Genomic DNA, 23,078 nt, shown 5'->3' on the forward strand with positions numbered 1-23,078 from the left:
ACAGATATAAGCTAAGAGCTAAAGGAGGGATGAGGATAGTGGGGATAGAAGGAGAATGTAAAGAGAAGTTTTTTTTGTGGATTTTGGGTATTATCGAGTTTTAGGGAGTGTGGATATGGTACAGGTACACAGCCTTTGGCAATAGAGGTGTTGTTTAAGGGATTTTTAAAGAAGTCAGAATTGATGGTTGTTCTGAGAGATGGTAGTAGAGCATTCCATACTTTGGAGTTGGTAAAGGAGTACAGCATCTGACCAGCAAGAAGGTTAGGTTTTTCTATTGCAGGAGAAGTTGCCCATTGGGTAGAAGAGGTCTATTTGAATTGTAGTGAGTGAACAGGGAAGAAAAAGAAGGACAGTTTAAAGGTTTGAATATAAATGTATGTGCTTTAGTTAATTGCAGATATGTTAGGTAGTGTGGGAGTTTTAGCCAGTTTAGTAACTGTAGTGAGGTATAATGGTGGGATGGGTATTTTGAACTGATCATGAATTTTGCAATTTTATTACAGCATGAGTCCAGCTTGGATTTAATGGAAGATTGGATATTGATAAGAAGAGATGCACCATCTAAAAGAGGTGGTAGCAGAAAGGAAATGGCCAGGGATATTTTTTTTTTCAAAAATGTTTTATTGTTTTTTCACAGTACATAGAAATAAGATGAAGTCCTGAAAGAGAAAATACTCTAAGAAAGATAACACGGTACAATTCAATCATGAAAAATGTACAATAAATCTAAAACCAAACTATATACAATATATACATATATATATATATATATATATATATATATATATATATATATACACACACACACACACACACACACACACACACACACACACACACACACACACACACACAATAAGTGCTAAAGCCACCTTAGTATAAACAAAATTATATTATGAAGTTGTAAGAAAAGAGATCTATGAAATTATGAAATACTGACTTAAAAGTTCCTTATTTGCAAATATGAGCAAATTCGTTAGAACAAGCACTCATTACCATCTTATTTTATTCTTTTAAAATGTGGTCAATAAGAAGTTTCCAATAATTCTGGTAGTAAGACCATTTATTAATATTATTAATTATAAGTTTGTGAGAGGATACATATTTAATAGCCATGTTTCTAAATCTGTTCCTTAAGAATTTTGTGTGATCTAGTCAATTCTGTGATATGTAAAGTTTAACTAACACAAAAAGAGTAATAAGGATATAAAATTTTTGCCTAGGTGATTTTAAATCAGTAATATGAAGAACTGCAAACTCCCAAGACATTGTTGATTTTTGATAGCCCATTTTTTTCTAACCTTACTTTAACAGAGCACCAGAGATTATGCGTATGTTTACAAAACTATACGATATACAACAAGTCAGCTTTGGCGAATGGACATGTGCAGGATGATGATATTTATTAGTTGTGTATAGATTTTTAAATGGGATCAATTTAATGGTAGATTCAACAGCTTGAGTTTTTGGTTTTCAGTGAACTCTTTGCATATCTCATTCCAATAGCTGGAGTATACTAAAGATGATTGATATTTAATAGATGTAATTATTTTATAGGTATTGGAAAGCATTTTTTGAGAGATAAAGTTTTAAGAATTGTTAAGCATATGTAGAGGTCCGGTTAATAAATTACTGGGTCTTTAATTATTGTTGGTATAATCTCTCTGATTTGTCTTAACATTATGATATAGCCTTTATTTAAGTTTAGTATTAGCCCAAGCTCTTCCAGAGATTTCTCTCTATGTTTATAATTGTCCCATAAGTTAGAGTTTTTAATGAGCAGATATTTATTTAAATTTATTGTATTATTATTTAGTTTAAAACTAGTTTTTTTTTTCTTACGTTATTCATTAAACTAGTTCTTCCTTGGGATTGTTTGCCGCTGCTCTTTTTTGTGGTTCTTAGTTTAATACTTGGGTTTAAATGAATAAGTTGAAGAAACTCCAATGATTCCCTTAAGTTTAAAGATTCTATTAGATTTTGGAAGACTCTAATTTTATGCTTTAAACCATTATGGAATTTCAATGTCTTGCAAATGACCAGGCTGATAAAAAGAAGGGTTTTGGGATTCATGTTAGTTATTTTTACATGCTCATACCAGATTTCACTCCAAACTGGGGACCATAGCTCACTTTCCGGACTAAAGTTTGAGATTTGAATAAATCTGCTTGAACAAATTATTTTATAGTATACATGGAACTCCGGTAAATTAAGCCCCCCTTTCTGTTTATGATAAACCAGGTTCATGTAACTGATTCTGGTCAATTTAGCTTACCAAAAAACTTTGAATAATTCCTTGATATTCTGGAAAAACTTATGTGGGACAACAATATTAGATGCATTAAACTGATATAATAGTTTGGTAGAATGTTCCTTTTATTTATTGCTGTTTTAGACAGGACTGATAATTTCAATTGTCTACATCTGTGAATGTTGTATGAAATATCAGTCCACATTCTAAACAAATTATTTTGCATCATTGATTGGCGGTTATGTTCTAAAGTTTATCCTATATATTTCAATGAGTATACTGTCTGAAAGGAGAAACTGGGAAATAATTTCCTTTGCGATTTAAAGGGTTTATTGAAAAAATATGGGATTTAGCCTTGTTAATTTTTTTTAATTTGAAACTTTTGAAAAGTTATTTATTGATGAAAGAAATCCATAATAGATATTTAAATCATCAGGTTACTTTATTGTTCAGGATTTTTGGAATAGAATGAAACTTTTTTGGGAGATGTATATAAATAGGGGTTCTATATACAAGTTGAACAAATAATGAGACAAACTGCAAACCTGCCTTGTCCCACTTAAAAGTTTGATAGGATTTGATAATGTTTTATTAACATAAAGAGACAAAGTATTTTTATCATATTAATAAATTCTTTTGGAATATTATAATAAGATAGGGATACAAATAAGAAATCCAAGTTAACTTTGTCATATGCTTTGCATGCATCTAATACCAGGGCATATTTTTGATTTCTGTCATGTTTAGTAAGTTGAATCATTGAATCTAACATTAAGGTATTGTCTCAAGTCTGTTTATTACTCATGAAGCCAGACTGTTCATAAGATATATATGAGACAAACTTTTTTAAGTCTCTCCACTAAACGTGAGGACAAAAGTTTTATATTGACATTAATCAGGGAAATCAGTCTATAATTAAAGCGTTTGAATTTATCCAAATTGCTTTTTGGGATAAAAATAGTTTTTGACCTGTTTAAATATAGATATATGATGTCTAACATAATTGTATATTTTCAGGAGAATAGATGGGAGTTTTTGGATTAATGTTTTATAAAAATCCACCGTATAACCATCTGGACTAGCAGCCTTACCCAGTTTCAATTTCTTTATTACCTGAATTTAAGAATTATTTTTTGCACTTCACTAATTTTTGGAAAATTAAGATTATTTAGACAGTCTTCACAGTCTAATTTTGAGGTTTAGTTGTCAGAAGAGCTATATATCTCTGTGCAATTTTTTTCAAAAAGTCTTGAAATTTGCAGATCTGATTTGAATACTTTGCCATCATATTTAAACAAAGTTATCCTAGGGACTGTCTGCTTATTATCAATTATACTCACTAAAGTTCTTGATGGTACCTGCACCAATTCAGAATATTTAGATATAAATATAATCTTTTGAAGTGTGTAGTTCTGCTGATGTAAAATATATAGTGTTTTTTGCAAACTATTTATTCAAAGTTCCAGATTGGTATCTTGATTTGTTTGAAACTTGTCTTTGGCCTCTCTAAGTTCATTTGTTACTTTATCTTCTTTTTTTCTTTAGTAAGTTTTTTTATAATAAGACGCCTTTTGAATTAGAACTCCCCTAATTCTGGCTTAATAAGCAGCCCATTTGACATCGTATGGAATATTAATACATGATAAGTTATTGTCAAGGTCTGATAGAATATCAGATATCTCCTACAATACATGTTTCTTAAGAAGTAAATTGTTATTTAGAGACCAATTAAAGCTAAATGACCTCAAATTTATTCCATCTGACAGTTTCAATTTAATTGTGATCTTAGAGTGATCTGAAAAAAAAAATCTGGTTTCAGCAGAATACCTTATTTCTCTCTTCAAAAAGATTCCTGATAGTGAAAAAGAAACTGATTCTTTACCAGGATTTGTAATGTTTCAAATAATATGTAAAAATATTATTTAATGGGAGCTTATCCCCACACGGAAGAGGGTCCACAAAGTAAGTCAGGTATTAGATCGGTTAGAGCTAATGATGCTTGAAAGTTATATGAAGTGGATCTACTAGTTCGATTTAAAATGGGATCTATGACTGCATTCCAATCACCACCCAGTATATCGTAATAATCCTGGAATGTATTCAATAGGTTACGGATTTCAAGGATAAAATCTTGTTGACCTATACATGGACCATAATAAATTTGGAAAAAGGATAGGTTTCTGAAAAATGGAATTATGGCATACAAAATAGCACCATCTACCATTTTTGTCTTATTCCTGATTTATGACTGAATCTTGAAATGACTTTTTGATTATAATAGCAACACCTTTAAAATTAGTGCTACAACCAAATGCAATAATAGTTTGTATCCATCTTTTTCTCTTTGTCTTTGTCCCATTCTTCTCTTAACATGTGTGTTTCTTAGAGAAAAAGTAAATTGGCTTCAGATTTCAATGCTAAATGCATTAATATTTTTTTTCTTTTCTTTGTTTGTAATCCCCTCACATTCCAAGAATCAATTGTCCACATTCTTTCTTTTTAATTTATATTCTTTAAAGATCATGATAATAGAATTTTTAGTATCCTTACAGGTAAATAGTGCAAATTTTATAAATATCATATGTACTGATTTTAAATTTGTAGCACATAACCCTTTCAGAGCAAACCCTGTTCCAAACCACTTAACCACCTCATCTGAACGAGACTTAAGTAAAAGGGTAAAGATGTAAGATATAGAAATATATAGGAATATTTTAAGAAATTCACAAATAGAGAACTTTAACCCACTAATCAATAAGATAACCCTATCTACTAATGAACTAATGTACAAAAAACTCCGAGTCCTAAGACTAGCTATCATTCAATCAAACACCACTAATCATCTGGCTTCTGATGATTGGGTAGCGCCAATAAAAGTGGACTTTGATAGGGAGGAGTTTAAAGTATAGTATAGCAAGTTAAGTTTAGTTAGAGTGCTAAAATTTAAATTAAGCAACTATATGGGTTAGAAATAAGTGCATTTAAAATCTTGGCTCGAGAATGTATATGTGAAAGGAAAGATCAAGTAAGCCAATCTCAGACAGTTCCATGTATAACTGGATAACATCTAGAGCTAATTGTTCTAGTCGAGTTTTATTAATATTATGTTTATATGGTAAAACGTTTACAGACGTGATAGTAGGAAAAATCTAATTTCAAGTTTAGCAAGCTAGCTTTCCCCAAAGCATTTTATAGATAAAAAGTTAAAGTTTTGAACAAGACTATTTTACCCTGAAACATTAGATTAACCAGTTAAATTAAAATACAATAACTGTAGACACTTGTCTACAGCTGAGTCTATCCTATTCAAAATTCTTCATGATGACTAGGATCATCCAAGTCTTTTAGTCTTCTATTTTAACAAGTAAAACTATCAGTAAATAGAACACCGCATTAGTACTGCATAATAATTATTTGTCTTAGGATACCTATTTAAACACAACATTAAATTGCATTACAGTTACCTATGCGCCCATGACTTTATAACCAGAAGAGTAATGATAATAAATTGCAGCAATCTTCCCCATTGAAGCAGTATGACAAGAAATTATGTTAGGTATTAGTTTAACCGCATTTTAGATAAAAAAAAACATTAAAAATTGAGGCATTACAAATATGGCATTAAAATAATCAATAAATAAAAACATTAACCAATTGTTTAAATACACATTAATGATAGCTACTAGTGAACCAGATCATTAAGAATTCTATGTCAAAAGGTGAAGACTGATTTCAAAACATAAAGAGCTTCAGAAGACCCCAACTTGTAAAATTATTTAAAATATTACATATTTACAAGTCGAATGGCATCATAAACATCCAGTGAAAAGGTCTCAATAACATGCCAACAAATATAACATGTTGGAGGAAAAGCCATTCATCACAAAGAATACTGCTTTCATTCTTCATAAACCAAAGCACTTCTGTTGCTCTGTTCTGACATATTTCACAAGAATGAATAAATGGATAACCAGAACTTCAACTTCAGTTTAGTACTGCCACTCATAGATAGGTGAAACATGTAGATGTCTCAACATGTCCTGCTCAGCCAGTTTTATGTTATGCATATGAAAATATAAGGAGTAGAGCCTATCACGGGAATAGAGGTTCAGTCTTTCCAAAATCCTAGCTGGTCGATATCCTAGTAACTTATAGCTTAGGAAACCATGAAGCACACAGTGCTACAACAAAACTAGATCTATGTTCCACTCCCTGATATGGTGTTGATCTAGGGAAGGAGTACTGCAATACAAGTAATACCAGTCACATTTATGCCAGGTTACATTATGGATGAACAGTGGGACCATCAAATAATCCATATTAAACAATTCTGCTGCCCATTCTCAGTGCATCCTAGAAGTGGCTATTCCCAGTTGTAATCCCTGGCAGATACAGACTATGACAAACTCTATAGATCAATTAGTTATGTTATTATAGGCATAACTAAACAAACTCAATCATGCGGCTGTAAAATGCTAGCTATTCAATGAATGACATGTTATAATAGCATACAGCTTCAATGCTCAAAGCAATCACATGGATGATTAGCCCCATTACATGAAAGGAGTGGCTCCAGCTACAATACAAATAAACATATTCACAATCATTGCCTATGGCAACATAACCACAGGCTTCCCATCCACATGCCACAGTCTTATACTAATAGCAGTTAATCCTCTGACTATGGTTCATTGTCATCAATTATAAATATCATAGGAAATATATGTAAAACTAACATAGTGCTGAAGAATTATGATTTGCAGTCAACAATACATTGGATAGATTCTTTATAAAATCAACAGAAGTAACAGCATGGGGCAAAGTGTCACTTTGACTAGACATTAACTTGGAACTTTGCTAACATAAAAGGGGGACAATAGGATTATATAAACAAGTCTACATACAAGGAATTTAGGGCTGAATCTTCTACAATGTTATACCTCCTCTAAAAGAGATTTAGTATCTACCAAAATAATCATAAGCTGGTATTTTAGTTAAATCAGATTAAAATAATTTGTATTTAAAAGCTATAAATAGCATGTATTATACCTAAGAAATCACCTCTTAGTAGTTATCAAGTTCGCTGTTAAGTAGCTTAAGGTGAGGTTTAGAAGATCGCTGAGCCTAAAAAAGGCATAACTGTTTATTGTACTTTGAATAAACTCTTACTATAACTGCTAAGTAAGGATTAAGCCAAAGAAAATAAGGATTGCACATTTATTCTTCTTCATTGCTTCCCTGTGGGCCACTTGAGATACCTCCACAGTCCCATGAGTCTTTTCTTTTGTCAAAAAAGGTCCAGCTACTCCCAGTGAAGAATAAAGAAGGAGTCACCTTTAAATCTGCCTAAGATGTAACAAATGCCACACAAATTGTACCCAGCTTATCACTTTAGGACTGAGGGGGGATTTCCAGTTTAATTAAAATGCCAAAGGAACAGCAACCTTCATTCAATGGGAAATACAAGATAATTCCCAAAGAGGAAGAAAGGACAACACTAAAGTGACTAAAGTAAAGCTTTTGCTTCCTTAGGTGAGTCTGCTGTATATTTATGCTCATTGTGCTGAAATATTAAATTGTTGGGAAATTTCATTTGGAATCTGATTTCGCTTTTAATTAAATCAGCACAGTAGAGGGACAAACACTGTTGTTTATGTTTTATTTGAACGGGAAGATCTTGTCCTAATGTGATTTTGTGGCCATTCCAGACCATATGTCTTTGCAATTTGGAGGCTAACAATACTTTTTGAGTGTCTTGGAAGTTCAAGAGTTGAACGTAAACTTGCCTAAGTTCATTGGAGTCTTGTTTATTACAAAGTGATCAATAGGCTCTTTCAATTATTATCTTAGCTACTACAAGCTCATCATTTTGTAGTAGGGATCCAAAAATTTGTTTAATCACAGGAATCAATTGCATCTGTTCACATTTTTCAGGTAAGCCTTTTATTAGAATGTTATTGCATCTACTTCTGGCTTCAAAATCTAACAGTTTTTGCTGAATTTCTGAGATTATTGTATTTTTAGCATTTGCAGTTTTTTAATCTGGATCTTATTTGCTAGTGCTTTGGCTTCAGTTTGATCAAGATGTGTGACTGTTTGGTTTAATGTGTTCCCAAAGCTGGATAACTGTTCTGAAAAGTCCTGAATAGCTGTTTGAAGTGGTAAGAGAGCTGATTTTCATTTATTCATGTTTAAACTGAGATCCAACTTTGATTTCATATTTGGTTTAATGTTTTCTTGCTGTTGCTTAGTTATTTTTGTCTTTTGGCCATTTTTTTTTCCGGTGAGGCAATAGCTGATAGTTTAGTTTTTGTGGTTTGTACATCCATCCCTTCTGATTCTTTGGACATTTTGATTAGTTAAAGATTAATTGCATTTCCCACCGATGTAGCAGGCCCAAATACATGTGCTGGAGATCTCCCGATTTGCTTAGTGCTTCCTTTGAGTAGATTTTGTAGATAGATGAGTAGAAATTCCTCTTCTGGACAAATTTCAGATAAATGTGTAGTTCTTATATACTATTTTAATTTAGCAACTAGGAGTTGGCATTAACTAAGTTTTTAAGGCCATTATTAGCAGCCACATGGAAAAGGTTCACACTGGAAATCCACCAGTGGTGTGGTCAGGGATAGTTCAGTGGGATGATTAAGGAAGTATTTATGTCTATACAGCGAACCTAGTTTTTGGTGTGTTTTTGAATGTGAAGGTCAAAAGATAGGTTTTCATCTACAATGACACCTAGCAGTTTAGTATTTGGGACAACATCAATGATGGTATTGTTTTCTGAGAGGAGATTGAAAATTTGTTCTTGTGCAGGGGGACGGTCCTTTTATGGATAAATAGCATAAGTTTGGTTTTGTTGAGGTTTATGGTGAGATGGTTATTAGCCATCCAGGTTTCAGCAATGCTAAGGGCATTTTGGATAAGTTGCAGCAGTTCTAATTTGGAGCTGTCAGTACAGATGATGGTTGAGTCATTTGCATATTGGATGACTGTACCTTGTTTAAGGGTGGAGTGGAAGTTGTTGACAAAAACACTGAACAGCAGGGAGCCTAGAATAGATCCTTGAGGCATGCCTGTAGTTGTTTTGAGGAAAGGGGGGAAATATTGCTACCACTTGGCTGATTGCTGCCTATCTTTAAGGTAGTTGGAAAACCAGTTTAAAGTAGAGGGAGTGATACCCAGGTCAGGCAGTTTAGTCAGAAGAAGGGGATGAGTGATAGTATCAAAAGCCTTGGAGAGATCAAGAAAGAGAGAAAAGACCACTTTTCCAGCATCTCAGGCATGGTTGTCTGTGTCTGGGAAGGATAAAAGAGCTGTGGTAGTACTGTGACCTGGTGAGGAGTAGGGGAAAGGATTTAGTTGTCCAGTAGGCATTTTATAAGTTGAACATGAATTTGTTTTTCTTGGATCTTAGAAATGGGTGAATGGATGGCTATAGGTTGAAAGTTGGTGACATCTGTATTGTTTCTGCCTTTGTGGAGTGTGTGAATGTATGCTTTTTTTCAGACTGAGTATACAGGACTCCTGGACGGATTTATTAATGAGTATGCTGATAGGATAAACTATAGAGGTTGCTGATAATTGTAGGTATTCAGGAGGTAGGCTGTCAGGGAGATGAGTGCCTGGTTTGAGTTTTAGGAGGAGTTTTCACAGTACCTGTAGGAATAGGTCAAAGAGAAAAGCTTGGCAGGTGGAACTATAAGTACCTTGGGATGCTGAGTATGCAGGAGCGAAGTCAGTTTGGAGAAGGTTGGTGGTGAGGCTGGCAATGCATTAATAAAATGTGAGTTAAAGAGTGAGGCTATTTCTGAAGGTATTTTGTCTGGATCTGGGCATGGGCTGTTATTGGAGCCTGATTTTAGTAAGGAATTAATAGAGCTCCAGAATTTTTTGGGGTTATGCTTATGATGATTTTGTAGTCTAAGGTAATATTCATTTTGTTGTTAATTATTTGCCACTTTACTTTGTTTTGGAGTTGCTTATTTTGTATGAGGTCTTGGGGGATTGTATTTCTTTCCCATACCTTCCATGCTTTGTCTCTGGCTGACATGAGTTGCTTGTTGGCCTTGACAAGGCAGTTGGCACTATTAGTTTTCACTCTTTTTTGTCGCGGAGGGGAGAGATTGTCTAAGATTCTAAGAAATGTAGAATTAAATAGCTCTACTGCATCATCAAGAGGAAAGATTTTAACCGAGTTCCAAATAAAGCTATTTAGAGTTTCATTAAAGATGGCTGGGCAGAAATGGGATAGGTCTCTGCTTTGTTTGTTGTTATGTTTACTTGGCACTGGTGTAGTTTTGTGAATTATGAAGGCAGGTAAGTGGTCACTAATACTGTTGGGTAGTGTTCCTGTGGTAGAGATTTTACTGGTGTCAGGGACACATTATCCAGTCTACGATAGCGCCAGTGTTGCTATTTTTATTGGGCCTGGTTATATTGGTGATTAGCTGTGTAAAGTTGTAGAAGTTTATGTTGGTGGAGGGCTCATGGTGCGAAACATCAAGCCAGTTGATATTTACATCACCTAGGATGATTGTTTCATTTGTTTATGTTGCTTGTGATCCAAGCCAGGATTTCTTCTAATATAGGAATATTGGAGGGATATAAAGGACTACAATACAGAGGATTTTATTGTTATTGGTTTTTAGGAGGGATATGAGTAATTCATCTATGGAAAACTACAGGATAGACTTAGTGTATGGGATTATATAGAGGTTGTTGGGGTATATTAGTGTGAGACCTCCAGCTTTTTTACAAGGTCTGTCAGATCTTAAGCAATCATAGGAAGGGGGTGAAATTCGATGTCTTTAATGTAAGGTTTTAACCATGTCTCAGTAGCAGCTATTATATCTGGTTGGTTGTGAGCTATCCAGGCATGGAAATGCGTAATTTTGTTTCTGATACTTTGTAGGTTGAGGGTAGTGAAGTTTAGTGATTTGAGGGGCTAGATGGGTTTGGAGCTGAAGTGCTGGGACCAGGGTTGGGATGTATGTCTCCCACTGGGGAAGGTATGAGTATGTATATATGAGAGCAAAGGAGTGCTGTTTCTTTCTTGTTTTACATTGGTAATGTAAAGTCAAGTTTTTTTGGTATTCTTTTGTATGGCAAGGATTTTTAGCTTAGTATATAAGATGATGTCAGTTGCATATAGGTTAGATGATATGTGTGAGAAGGTGGCAAGAGTTGGAGTTTGTGTAGAAGTGATAGTTGTTGGTTTTCAGTGTGTGTAAGGTAGATGAAACACTGTTAGCTGTAGTAGTAAGCATAGGGAAAGAGACAAGGTGAGAAGTAGTATATTAGGGAGGAGTGTCATGGGAGAAAAAGCAGGTGGTAGTTTGGTAGAGTGAAAGTAAGTGTTTTTGGGTTGCTGGAAGAGTTAGACTCAAGATAGTTATAAAAAGGAGGTCTCAAGAAAAGAATGAAGCTTGATAAGTTAATTAATGAACTGAGAGGATGGGATGAGTGTATTAAATTGGACTTGATTAGATGGAGTGCATAATTGGATGTCTTGAGATGGTGGGAGGAGTTAGGTTTGGGTTAAATTAAACTGAATGGGGGTGGGAGGGAATGGGGGTAGGGTAAGGGAATGGAGTGAGCCAGAGTGTAGCAAGGGCAAATGAAGCAGACTGGCACTAGTTCCACAGTTTTACCTCAATAAACAATCAGTAAGGTAAGGTAAGAAAGAGTAGCAAATTGTAGAAGAGTGTAGGAGAAAGAGAAGAATGTTATGTGGCTGTATGCAAAGGTAGTATTTTGCTAAGGGGAGATGGAAAGCTGTAGGCAGAGCTGTGAGTAGTAGAAGAGGAGGGGAGAAGTTACAAGAAGAGGGAGAGAATAGTAAAAGGAAGGGTAGGTATGTGGTGTAGCAGGCAGATGCAATGGTCATAGTTATACAAGACCGTTGTGAGAGTCCTGACAGTTATTAGCTACAGGTGTTAAAAGATAGGTTAGCCAGGGGCAGAAGGTAGGAGAGCTAGAAGAGGGGGACTGAGAGATGTCAGGGTGATGCACAAGGGAGTTGTTCATAGTAGTCAAGGAACACAGTTAAAAATAACAATAATCAGTTTCATTTACATACATTAACTATTTGAAACAACGGTCCTGGTAGAGAGTTCAGGCATTCACTGGTAGGGATATGAATTTTTACTTGGAGTTTTTGGGCATCCACCAGGAGGGATGTAAGGTTCCACTTTTGCCTTCAATTTAGTTATTTATGTACTCTCAGGGACTTCAGCAAAGAAAAAGGGAAGGTTGTGGATGTGCTACCTGAGGAAAAAAAAAGGGAGAGATGTCTTGAATTAGTATAATGAAAAAACAGATGAAAGTTCCGAGAAATGTGCCTGAGCATTGATATAGGATGAGTTGACAGTAGTGATAGGTGGGAGGGAAAGTGATGGGAAGAGGTAACTGGGGTGATATTTCAGTGGAAGATGGGGAGAAATAATACAGGTAGGGAAAAGAGGCAGAGTCGGAAGATATAGGGGTTAGAGATGAGTATGTGGCAGTTCAGACTGGGAATGGATTATGTTTGGGAAGAAGTAGGTGAAAGTAACACAAAATATTGATTGCATAGAACAGCAAACACAGAATAGAGAGGACAGAAGGCTAGGTGCCAAGGAAGAAAAACTGGAACCAGTGTGGTCTATATAACAAAGCAAACACAGGCTTTTAAACTAGATAATATTAAAACCGCTTGACACATTTATATAGCAGTCACTACATTGAAGCAATGCTAATGGATTGAATATAACTGCTAAAAATACATGACATAATGTAGACTATGGACCTCAGATACTAAACTATATGAACAGAGGACCTTTTTAAATAAACAGAACAAGATCATCTGATTCTGATCATGTTAAAGGGGGAGAATCAGTAACTGGTACAACTATTAGAGAGTTTGATTTGGTACATAAAGATTTGGCCAGTAACAATGCCACCTAGTCGTGGACTATAAATATGTGCTCTTGGAAGAGAGGATTGCACTATAAGGAAGAGTACAGTTTTTTTTTTTATTTCTCTTGCGAGATATCTGTTCTATGTGGTATCTGTACTCACATAAGAATACAATAGGATAGCAATTCTTTCCAAGTATTATTTAGCCCCTGGAGTTAAAATAATATGAAGTACAAACCACTAATGTAACAAGTAGTATATATATATATATATATATATATATATATATATATATATATATATATATTTACACAACATAGAAACTCCTAAGAAACACCTTATGAGGCATTAAGAAAAGCTCTTAATGAAACATACAGAGTAAGTGGTCCTATGAAACACCCTACTAAGCATCAAGTAAAGCTAAGTATAAATAAGGCAGGTTGATTACACTTACAGGTTGCCCTATAAAGAAACAAAGGAAGCTAATCAAGGCAAGTAGGTGACTACAATACAGAAGCAACCTAGTGTTATCCACAGTTTTTATACTGGTGACATCATTTCTCATTCAAAGAAAGCAGTTCAAGGCTCGATAATTGCACAGCTCCTGATAGTGATGCCATTTATCAGAAGTAAAAAAAAAAACAGTCCTTCAGGTACAAGCTATTGAACAATTAATAAAGTTTAAAGCCATTTGCCATTAATAGAAGAACAATGTTCTAGCACTGGCTATTGCATAAAGGTTAATATAGGTGCCAGTTATTTCATCAACAAAGCAAGCTAAAAAGAAAAAAAATGGATCAAATTGCTAGTGTTGCAAGGCTAACACCATATGCATAATAAATTGTTAAGGGCACTCTCTGCTAAATGCGCTTATATATAGGTTAAAACATTTTGGGCAGTAAACCATCCAGGAGTTCACAAGCATATTTAGTCATTATGAGCCAAAAAACAATAATCCAGACTTAGCAACCAGTTCGATGAAAAATAGAACTAACAGGAAGTTAAGGTCACTTTAGCCCTAAAAGGGAAACTATTAAGTAAGCTGTTTCTGCATATTTAGTCATTACACAAAGTCATAAAAAAGCATTATGAGGGAAAAACACAAAAAAATAGTCTGGAGTTTTCAACCAATATCTGAGAAAAAAACAGTAAACTAATAGGAAATTATGATCACTTTAACTCCTTAAAGAGAAATTAAACTAAAAGAGGTTATGATCACTTTTACTCCTTAAAGAGAAATTATGGCATAAGCTGTTTGTGCCAAAGCACAACTAACAGGAGTTTGTAACCAGCATAAACATTCAGTTTGGATTTCTTACAACAGTGTAGAATACAATAAACTGATAGGAAACACTTACAAGATGATATGCAGACACACTGTGAAGTTCAACAATCACTATATATTGGACGGTGCTTGTACATCACCCTGGGGCCGAACGAGGTGGACAGACACTGAAGAGGGGTAAAATGAGAAAGGTCCCAAACAGAAACAGCTTTTGAAATGGCACAAGGTATCATGGGAGTTGCTGGGAGGTAAAAGCCTTAGTGCGGGAGGGGGAGTGAGAAAGGGAATAGGCTGGAGCACTGTAAAGGTGAAAGGAAGAGAAAAGGTAAGGGAAAGAGGGGGAGGGACTGAGCTTAAGTGCTGGCCCATGTGTCACAGTTTTACCTCAATGAACAATCAGCAAGGTAAGTTAAGAAAGAATAGTAAATGGTGGAAGAGTGTAGGAGAAAGAGAAGGATGCCATGTAGCTGTAAGCAAAAGTAGTATTTCGCTAAGGGGAAATGGAAAGCTGCTGGCAGGGCAGCGAGTAGTAGAAGAGGAGAGAAAAGGGAAGAAGGTAGAAGAGGGAGAGAACAGTAAAAGGAAGGGTAGGTATGTGGTATAGGAGGAAGATACAATGGCTCTAATTATATAACACAATTGTGAGAGAGGTTACCAGGAGAGGAGGGTAGGAGAGCAAGACTGGGAGATGCTGGGGTGAAGTACAAGGGAGCCATTCATAGGAGTCAAGGAATACAGTTAAAAATAATAATAACCAGTTTCATTTACATACATTAACTATTTGAAACAGAGGTCCTGGTAGATAGTTCAGGCATCCACCGGGAGGGATATATATTTTCACTTGGAATTTTTGGGCATCCACTGGAAGGGATGTAAGGTTTCACTTTTGAGTTCAGCTTAGTTTTTTATTATGTACTCTCAGGGACTTCAGCAAAGAAGAAGGGATGGTTGTGGATGTGCTACAAGATGTTATGCAGACACACTGTGAAGTTCAGCAATTCAGCAATCACTATATATTGGACAGCACTCGTACATCACCCTGGGGCTAAACGAGGTGGACAGATATTGAAGGAGAGTAAAAAGAGTATATATATATATATATATATATATATATATATATATATATATATATATATGTGTAAAACTGCCAAGAAAACGGTGTTAAATATCCATACAGTTCAGCCATTAATAGTTGAACAATTGCATGAGTGGATTGCATGGAATATTCCGTTTGAGCTTAAAATTCTTTTAATTAAAATGGTATACATAATTCAAGCACTTCTCATGAGGATCACCTATAACATGTTGAGGAAATGGGATACTAATTTTTTGAAATTCCTTTGTTTTCTTCTACTTCCTTTGGGTACTATGATAGCACATTTTGCTTTGCAAGATCATGGAGAAATTAATCTTCCTAGGTTGGTAATCACATATTCAGCTGCTGCTTTATGAGTCTATATAGTGCATTGTACATCAACACTGCCTCCTCCATGCATGATTTCAACTGTAAATAGTCTCTATACCTACTTTTGTCCCATGCTCTAACTAGATAAATCTTGTGACCACTGTAGAGGGCATTCAAATACTGGGAAGTATCTATGGACGAAACACCAGTAAAGAAACTAAATACAGTTTTGAAAAGCAGAAGCTGCCTTGCACATCAATTGCTCTTAATATGTTTCTCCTCTAAAGATTTTGGAAAATGATTTAATTATTTAGCTGCAAGTCATTTTTGAATTTACTTAATTATTAGGTGGAAGTATTCTTGATCTGTCTTTTTGGAAATACCAGCAAATATACTTTCAGATCTATGGAAAACAAAACCGGAAAAGCTAAGCAAAAACTGAGAACCAGTGTAAAAATTACCAAAAAACACAAAAACACTGGAAAAGTGCTGAAAGGATACAACCACCAGCTCTTTTGAGAATAGTAAAATATCTAATAGTTGCTATTCAGCCAAGAATTCCTCAGAAAATGAACAATCATAAAAAGCATGAATAATATATACAAAGGAAGATTAAATGACATCCAATCACCAGAACAAATAAAAAAAGCAATTTACTAAACCAATTAAAACATCAAGTATTCAATTAATCTGTGGGAAAACAGAAAAAAATGTAAATGTAATGCAAGTTAGTCCCTCTTTTTATTTAGATAGTTAACTTTCTATCAACTAGAAAACACTTTATAGTAACACTGTCATTTAAACCAGGTGGATAATAAGAAGCTAGCCTAATTTGCCACTTGGTTTCTGTCTTTTAAACCTTGTTTTTTAAATTACTACCTCTCCTGTCCTTATTTACTAACTCCAAAACAATAATAATAAACTTTGTGTGCATGGGATATGTAAGTGAATGTCTGTATAAGGCATTCTTAACATCTTTAACCTTTTTTATTGCATAAACATGCTCTTTAATTCTCTTGCCAAGACTTCTCATGGTCATGCCTACGTAGAAGGCCAGGCACCCTAAAGTCAGGGCAATATATACTACTCCATTAGTAGTACAATTAAATCTACCTTGAGTTCTGATGTTATAAGCTATGCGTTCAAGAACTATATATGCTCCTTCATGGATATACCTACAGACATTATAACTATTACACTTAAACCTCCTGAAATTCTTGGAATTGTAGGGTGGTAAAATTTTAATACTATCATGTTCTAAAAACTGCTTAATACTGCCATGTTTCTTATAAACAAAATGTGGATTATCCCATAACACTTTAGCAAAGTCATTACCCATAATTACCTTCCAATTACTACTAATGATGTTCCTAATAATTCTACTATCTACTGTCACATCTATACTATATCTTGGTATATTCTCTAAACTATTAGATAGTACATCACTAAATTTAACCTTCTTTTTATTATTATTTAAAAATAATAATAATAATATATGTGGAAAGTGTTCAGTCCTTTTATTGTGAATTTCAGCTGCCATATTGTCTAATAAATCTAGTAAATAACTTCTAGTAATAAATAACCAAGTAATAAAATTAATTTCCACTTCAAAATCACTATGTAGACTAGTCATTCGTGAAGCCCTAATAAATTGACTGTGTGGAATATTTTTCTTTATATAACTTAGATGGTTACTTTTGTAATGAACACAACTATTAGAAAAGGTATTCTTACAATGAATATGAATGACAAAGTTATGTATATTAGTATTCTTACAGTGACTATGACTAACAAAGTAATGTATATTAGAGTCCCAACTTAATTCAACATCCAAAATGGCAGCTGAAATTATCTTTAGAAAACACAAAATAGTATCTTCTGCTCTCCAGAACCTAATATCTCTGTGCTTACCAATCAACCCAACTACTTTCCCCTTCTACAACTCAGTAACAAGATATTCCAGAATATTCTTCTCCTGTAACTAGTTTCTTTTAGACAGTAGAAGAAAACAGAGAAAAGGAGAAAAACGTAGAAAGTTGATGCTGCATTTCTTACCTGCATATGTTGTCAAATAAAAACAAATTGAGTAATTGACAGTCATATGTATTTAATCCAACACCATCCAGATGACTATATTCCTCAGATGACTACTTTAGGTAATGCAAGTCACAAAGTATAAAATGGGAAATCTTTAGCATTTTTTTGTCATTAACAATTCACTAGTTTCACACATTTAAACTTGCGTTCACACATGCACGCATAAAAAAGTGCTGTAATAATGAAGTATTCATTTTGTTTTTATTTAAAAATGTTAATTATGATATATTATGTTATAAAGAATCTGACATTGAAAAAAATCATGTATTGATGCTAAACGATTATACATTTCTGTTACACGTAGTTTTAAAAGCACTGCAATGAAAATTGCATTGGGTTACATCTTTGGAATACAGTGGAAAAAGATAGCATGAGGTAAATCAAGGAGTTAAATGGTGACTTTTGTAACTGTTTATTTCTTTGTGTCATACATTCCATTTAAGCTGGCTAAATGAAATCTTTGATAGATGACCACCCACGTGATGGCATAACATCTACAGTAGGCACGAGTTTGTCATCAGTAACTTATGCAAAAAGAAAACATAGTCTGCCTGCTACAAAACACGATATAGATTTTTCAGCTGTACAGAAGCCTACTGCTATATAGACACACACACACATGCACGCACACGCATACACACACACCAGCCAAAATGAAGTACTTGAAAATAACATTTCTTACATAGTTTGTCTTTACAAGGAACTCTGCCTTTAGTCCATGGGTGACTACTAGACATACTGTACAACAGATTACTTCTAGTTCTCAATGGCCCACACTACTGTCTGTATAAGAAACTTGTTCAGTCACACAACAGGCAAACTGAGGCTAAAGGAATCAAAGCTTGGACTAGAAGGAGCAGCTTGTTAACAACTCATACCCTTATCCCTCTGCACTTACCGTGAGACTTATCACTTTAAGGTGAAAAAAAATAAGCTTGATCATTAAAAAAAGATAATGTTTAAGCTTATGAACAGAAGCTGTATTAATGCATTAATCTCGAAAAAAGCTACAGAGAATAAACAAGGCCATTTGAATGCACTGCATTTTGTTTAAAACAACAAAACAAATTCTGTGTTGAGAATCGTGTCACACTGCTAAGTCTTTATGAACCACAGCTTGTGTATGATCAGTAAATTATATCACCAGCTCCAGACAAATGACTTCTGTCTCCCCAGTTACAGGCCAGATCTGTGTCTATGAATAGTGCCTTCCTAGAGAAAGATCATTTATGTCATTTTGAAAGTCACTGCTTACATTTCAGAACTAGAACCTTTATACCACCATAAATAAAACTTGTTGTTCCCAAGATGGTACTAGAGAATCATTCGTGATATGAAAGTGTTATATTAGCAGCTAAAGGACACTAAGATTTCCTTTTCTTTTCTGTGCCCTAAGCCTGAATTTTATACCATTTGCTGAGTCTCGGCAAGTCTTCCTGGCATGCGCTGTCTCTTTAAAAATAAAAAGTAGACTTCCACCAAAGTATCCGAGTACCATTATAGGACATCCACTCCCACACTAGCTATTCATATACCGTGAATATCCACTTAGCTGTATGACAATCAATCACACTCAATGCAGCTCTCTTTTTAAACTTCTACAGAAAACATAACAAATGTGCTTTTCTCTCACACAAAAGAAAGGCAGCTGTAAAAAGGCAATCAGAAACTGCAGTGATTCCTACCTTGTGCCCGTATAAACCTTAAAATGCAAATACAGCTTATATCTCAACCAAGAAGCCAAGGATAGGATATTCCCAACACAACAGCATGAGAATTTGCCTACAGTGTAGCCTTGCTTTTCCTTCTCAGATTTTCCAATAACAGAGTCCCAGCCAAGGCCCTGCCCAGCCCTGAAGAATTTCCTGCACACTGCTCCCTATTTTTTTCCAACTGCTTTAAAACTAATGTCACTAAACTCCACTGCATGCTCTCACAGGCTGAGTTACTGTAGCCGCACAGACTCCACACATCAAACCAGAAACACATGTTGAGAAGGCCATTTGCACTATGCTGTGGGGGAAGTACTTCTGTTTGGAGCTACAAAATGAAGCCTTTAAGCAGCTGCAGGGCTTCCTTTATTTAGTTTTCTAGGCTTTGCACTACTGTTTTTGACACATTTGTTCAGTTTAACTGTACTGTCAAAAGGGACTGCAACATAAGCACACACTGGAGAGTTGTACAAAACCATGTGTGCTGTTGCTGACTGATTAGGAAGAAGTGTGACACATGAAGACAGCAGTGCAGATTCTTCAGGTGAATAACAAAAAACAGTCAATTCCAATGTTTTCATAGGAAATATATACTAAAATAGCTTGCAGTGTTTTACAAATAAAATGTTTAGCTCATATACTGCCTGCAAGGTCTGTATATTTTAGTGAGATTAGAGGTAGACTATGAGAGACCTAAAGGGCAGAGTTATTTGTGAAGACACCTAATCCATTTAAGACATGATGTCAATGTGACTCAGAACTGAAATCTCTGTGTTCAGCTGTACCCTCATCATTAGATTTAGCAAACCTCTAACAGCAGAATGATTGACATTTCATGTCCATAAAAAATCACGTCATTTTTCTGACAGTACTGCAAGCTTGGAACCATATTTTCTTTTCTCATTTTTACCAAAAATATTAAAAAAAGCGTCAGGCTTAATATCTGATGTTTGATCCCACAATCGTACTACTTAGCAAAAAGTACTTATGTTTTTTTCTGTAGTTTATTAGTAGATGGAGAAGAAGATTTGTCAGTTCTTTAAATGTATTATCTTGTGAGACTGTTATACCTTTATGAACAGTAGCCTGTATATCATCAGAAAACTGTATTACCAGTTCCAGACAAATGATTTATGTCTTCCTAAATGTCAGATAACACTGCGGACAAACTGTTAACAACACTGCATTATAACTCTAGGAGTTTTGTATGTTTCCACTAAGTCTGCAAGGATTTCCACTAGGCACTGATTTCTTCCAATTTCCCATAGCATACTGGTGGAGTGACTGCTTTAAATAATCAATATAAACTGGACCTACCCCAGTCAGAATGACCAGAGCAAGGGTCCAAGAGAGAGAAAAACAAATTAAAATTATAAATAATAATGTTGCAGGGCCACCCATGATAAGTACAAAGGTGCTTCATCAGTGTGAAAACTGTGACCACATGGACTGCTTTATGCAGCACTTTGTTGTAATGTTTTGTTAGAACAGAATGACAGCATTTTGATATTTCCCTGAAATAAGTCTTACTTTCATGTTTTAATAAGCAGATGGATTTAAACATAAATCTATTTTAAGGCTTATATACACTGTATAGCTGTTGCTTAAAAAAAAGTCCAGTCAAGACCACATTGAAGGGATGTGGCATTTTATGTACACTGTTATAAGAATAATTATTCACAGAACTGGCTTCATATAATGTGTCGTCTGTGAAGAGCAGCTGCTTGGCAACCAGTAGTGTGGACTTTAAGAGTGCTGCACACTGGATTGACCCCCCTCCCATGCCATTATGTAGGCCTTTTTGTAGTACACTGACTATGCTTGAGGTTACACTTTGGGAAAGGAAATTTTGAAGCAGGAAAAAAAAGAAGAAAGATTAATATAGTTATTCTTTTCATTGCTAATGTCTGCCTAAGTAATGGCATGGCTTATTTCCTTTGTCAGCTATGAACCATGTATGCAGAGTAATGAATAAAGATGTACTACAGCTACATTCAGTTACTCAGAGGAGCAATGCACAATCACTTTTCAAGTGTGAAGTATAGTACCTGTAGATAACATATCACTAACCATTAATGCACCAAGTAAGTCAAAATGAGATTTCATTTGAAGAAAAAGGTAAATGTGTGCATTGTAGGAGAGAGGAGATAATCACCACCAGTGGATTACAGAGAAAAGAAGGGAGGCCATTAAATGCCATGATATTTAAAAATGAGAGAGATAGAGGCAGCACATCAGTAAAAGAGCCAACATACACATACACACACATATGCATGTGGGTGCACACACACACACACACACACATATACACACACACACACACACACACACATATACACACACACACACACACACACACACACACACACACACACACACACACACACACACACACACACACACACACACACACACACACACACACACACACACACACGCACATACACACACACACACGCACACACACACACACACGCACGTAATTTTCTTCACATGACATTATTCCTCATCTGGTATGGCAACATTTATGATGAAGTAATTTCTATAAAACACCATTTCACTGGCACTCAGGTCTTATCAGCATAAAGCATATTTTCCATTTCTGAATCAGGATGCAGTACTGGACCAGTTAACAATTTTTAAGTTCAACCTGCTGAGATACAAACAAGAGAAAGGCATGAATTACATTGTTCATAAAGTAATCAGAATATCATATGAAATAATGTTAGGGACATGTGAAATGAGTATGTTCTCATACTAGTTTTCCTTGGTAAATGGCATGTCTACAATGTTAAAAAGGTTATGTAAAGTTTTGCCATGTGTACAGTTTACACAGCTTTCTTAGGCAAAAGACTGTATCAGTATAAAAGAATACTAAATACAAAGTTTTTCTGGTGGTGGTTTAGGTGGGAAGGAAATAGTAGAAGAACATGTTGAAATATAGTAGGTAGGTGTCAAGATGTGAGGACAAAAAAGGTACAAGGTACTTTGGCTATGTATGGGGTAGTTATGCAGGTACTGTGACTACATATGGGGTATGGAGTTAAATTTCCTTTCTTGTAAGCTTTATAACCAAGTTTATTATGAAGATATTTTTGAGTTCATTATAGAAGTATTGGAAAAAGGAAAAAGAGTGGAGCTTCAAAGAGAGATGGAATTTTTTTATCTGGGTAGTTAATCATAAGAGATGATGGCCTGCACTGTGTAACGTATTTCTAGAGTTAAGAAGTGAGAGTGCTTCTTTGATCTGAGGTTGTAGTTATTAACCATTTGGTCAATCTACTGCCATAAAAGAAACTACTCAGATAAAAGAATTTGTAATTTAAGGATGCTAGCAGTTACATGGCTCACTAGTATATGGGAAACAACAGCACTTTTGTTAAGATGCTACAATAAAATGCTCTGACTATAACACTCTTAGCTGCA

The 23,078-nt window shown here is 34.8% G+C and overlaps 1 protein-coding gene across 2 annotated transcripts in view; it reads right to left on the reverse strand.

Moving 5' to 3' along the window:
• Nucleotides 1–23,078, reverse strand: part of SGCD (sarcoglycan delta) — a 3,695,933-nt gene that overhangs the window by 1,865,653 nt on the left and 1,807,202 nt on the right. Inside the window, exon 1 of one of the 2 annotated variants that reach the window (XM_044069342.1) lies at nucleotides 19,626–19,825. The exons of the other annotated variant lie outside the window; for it this stretch is intronic. The gene's annotated coding sequence lies outside the window, so the exon portion shown is untranslated. Of the gene's footprint in view, nucleotides 1–19,625; nucleotides 19,826–23,078 lie in introns of those variants that run through there. 2 annotated transcript variants of the gene reach the window in all.

Source organism: Protopterus annectens, chromosome 4.part0 (genome assembly GCF_019279795.1).
Source record: "Protopterus annectens isolate FY-2018-M chromosome 4.part0, PAN1.0, whole genome shotgun sequence".
Taxonomy (NCBI): Eukaryota; Metazoa; Chordata; order Ceratodontiformes; family Protopteridae; genus Protopterus; species Protopterus annectens.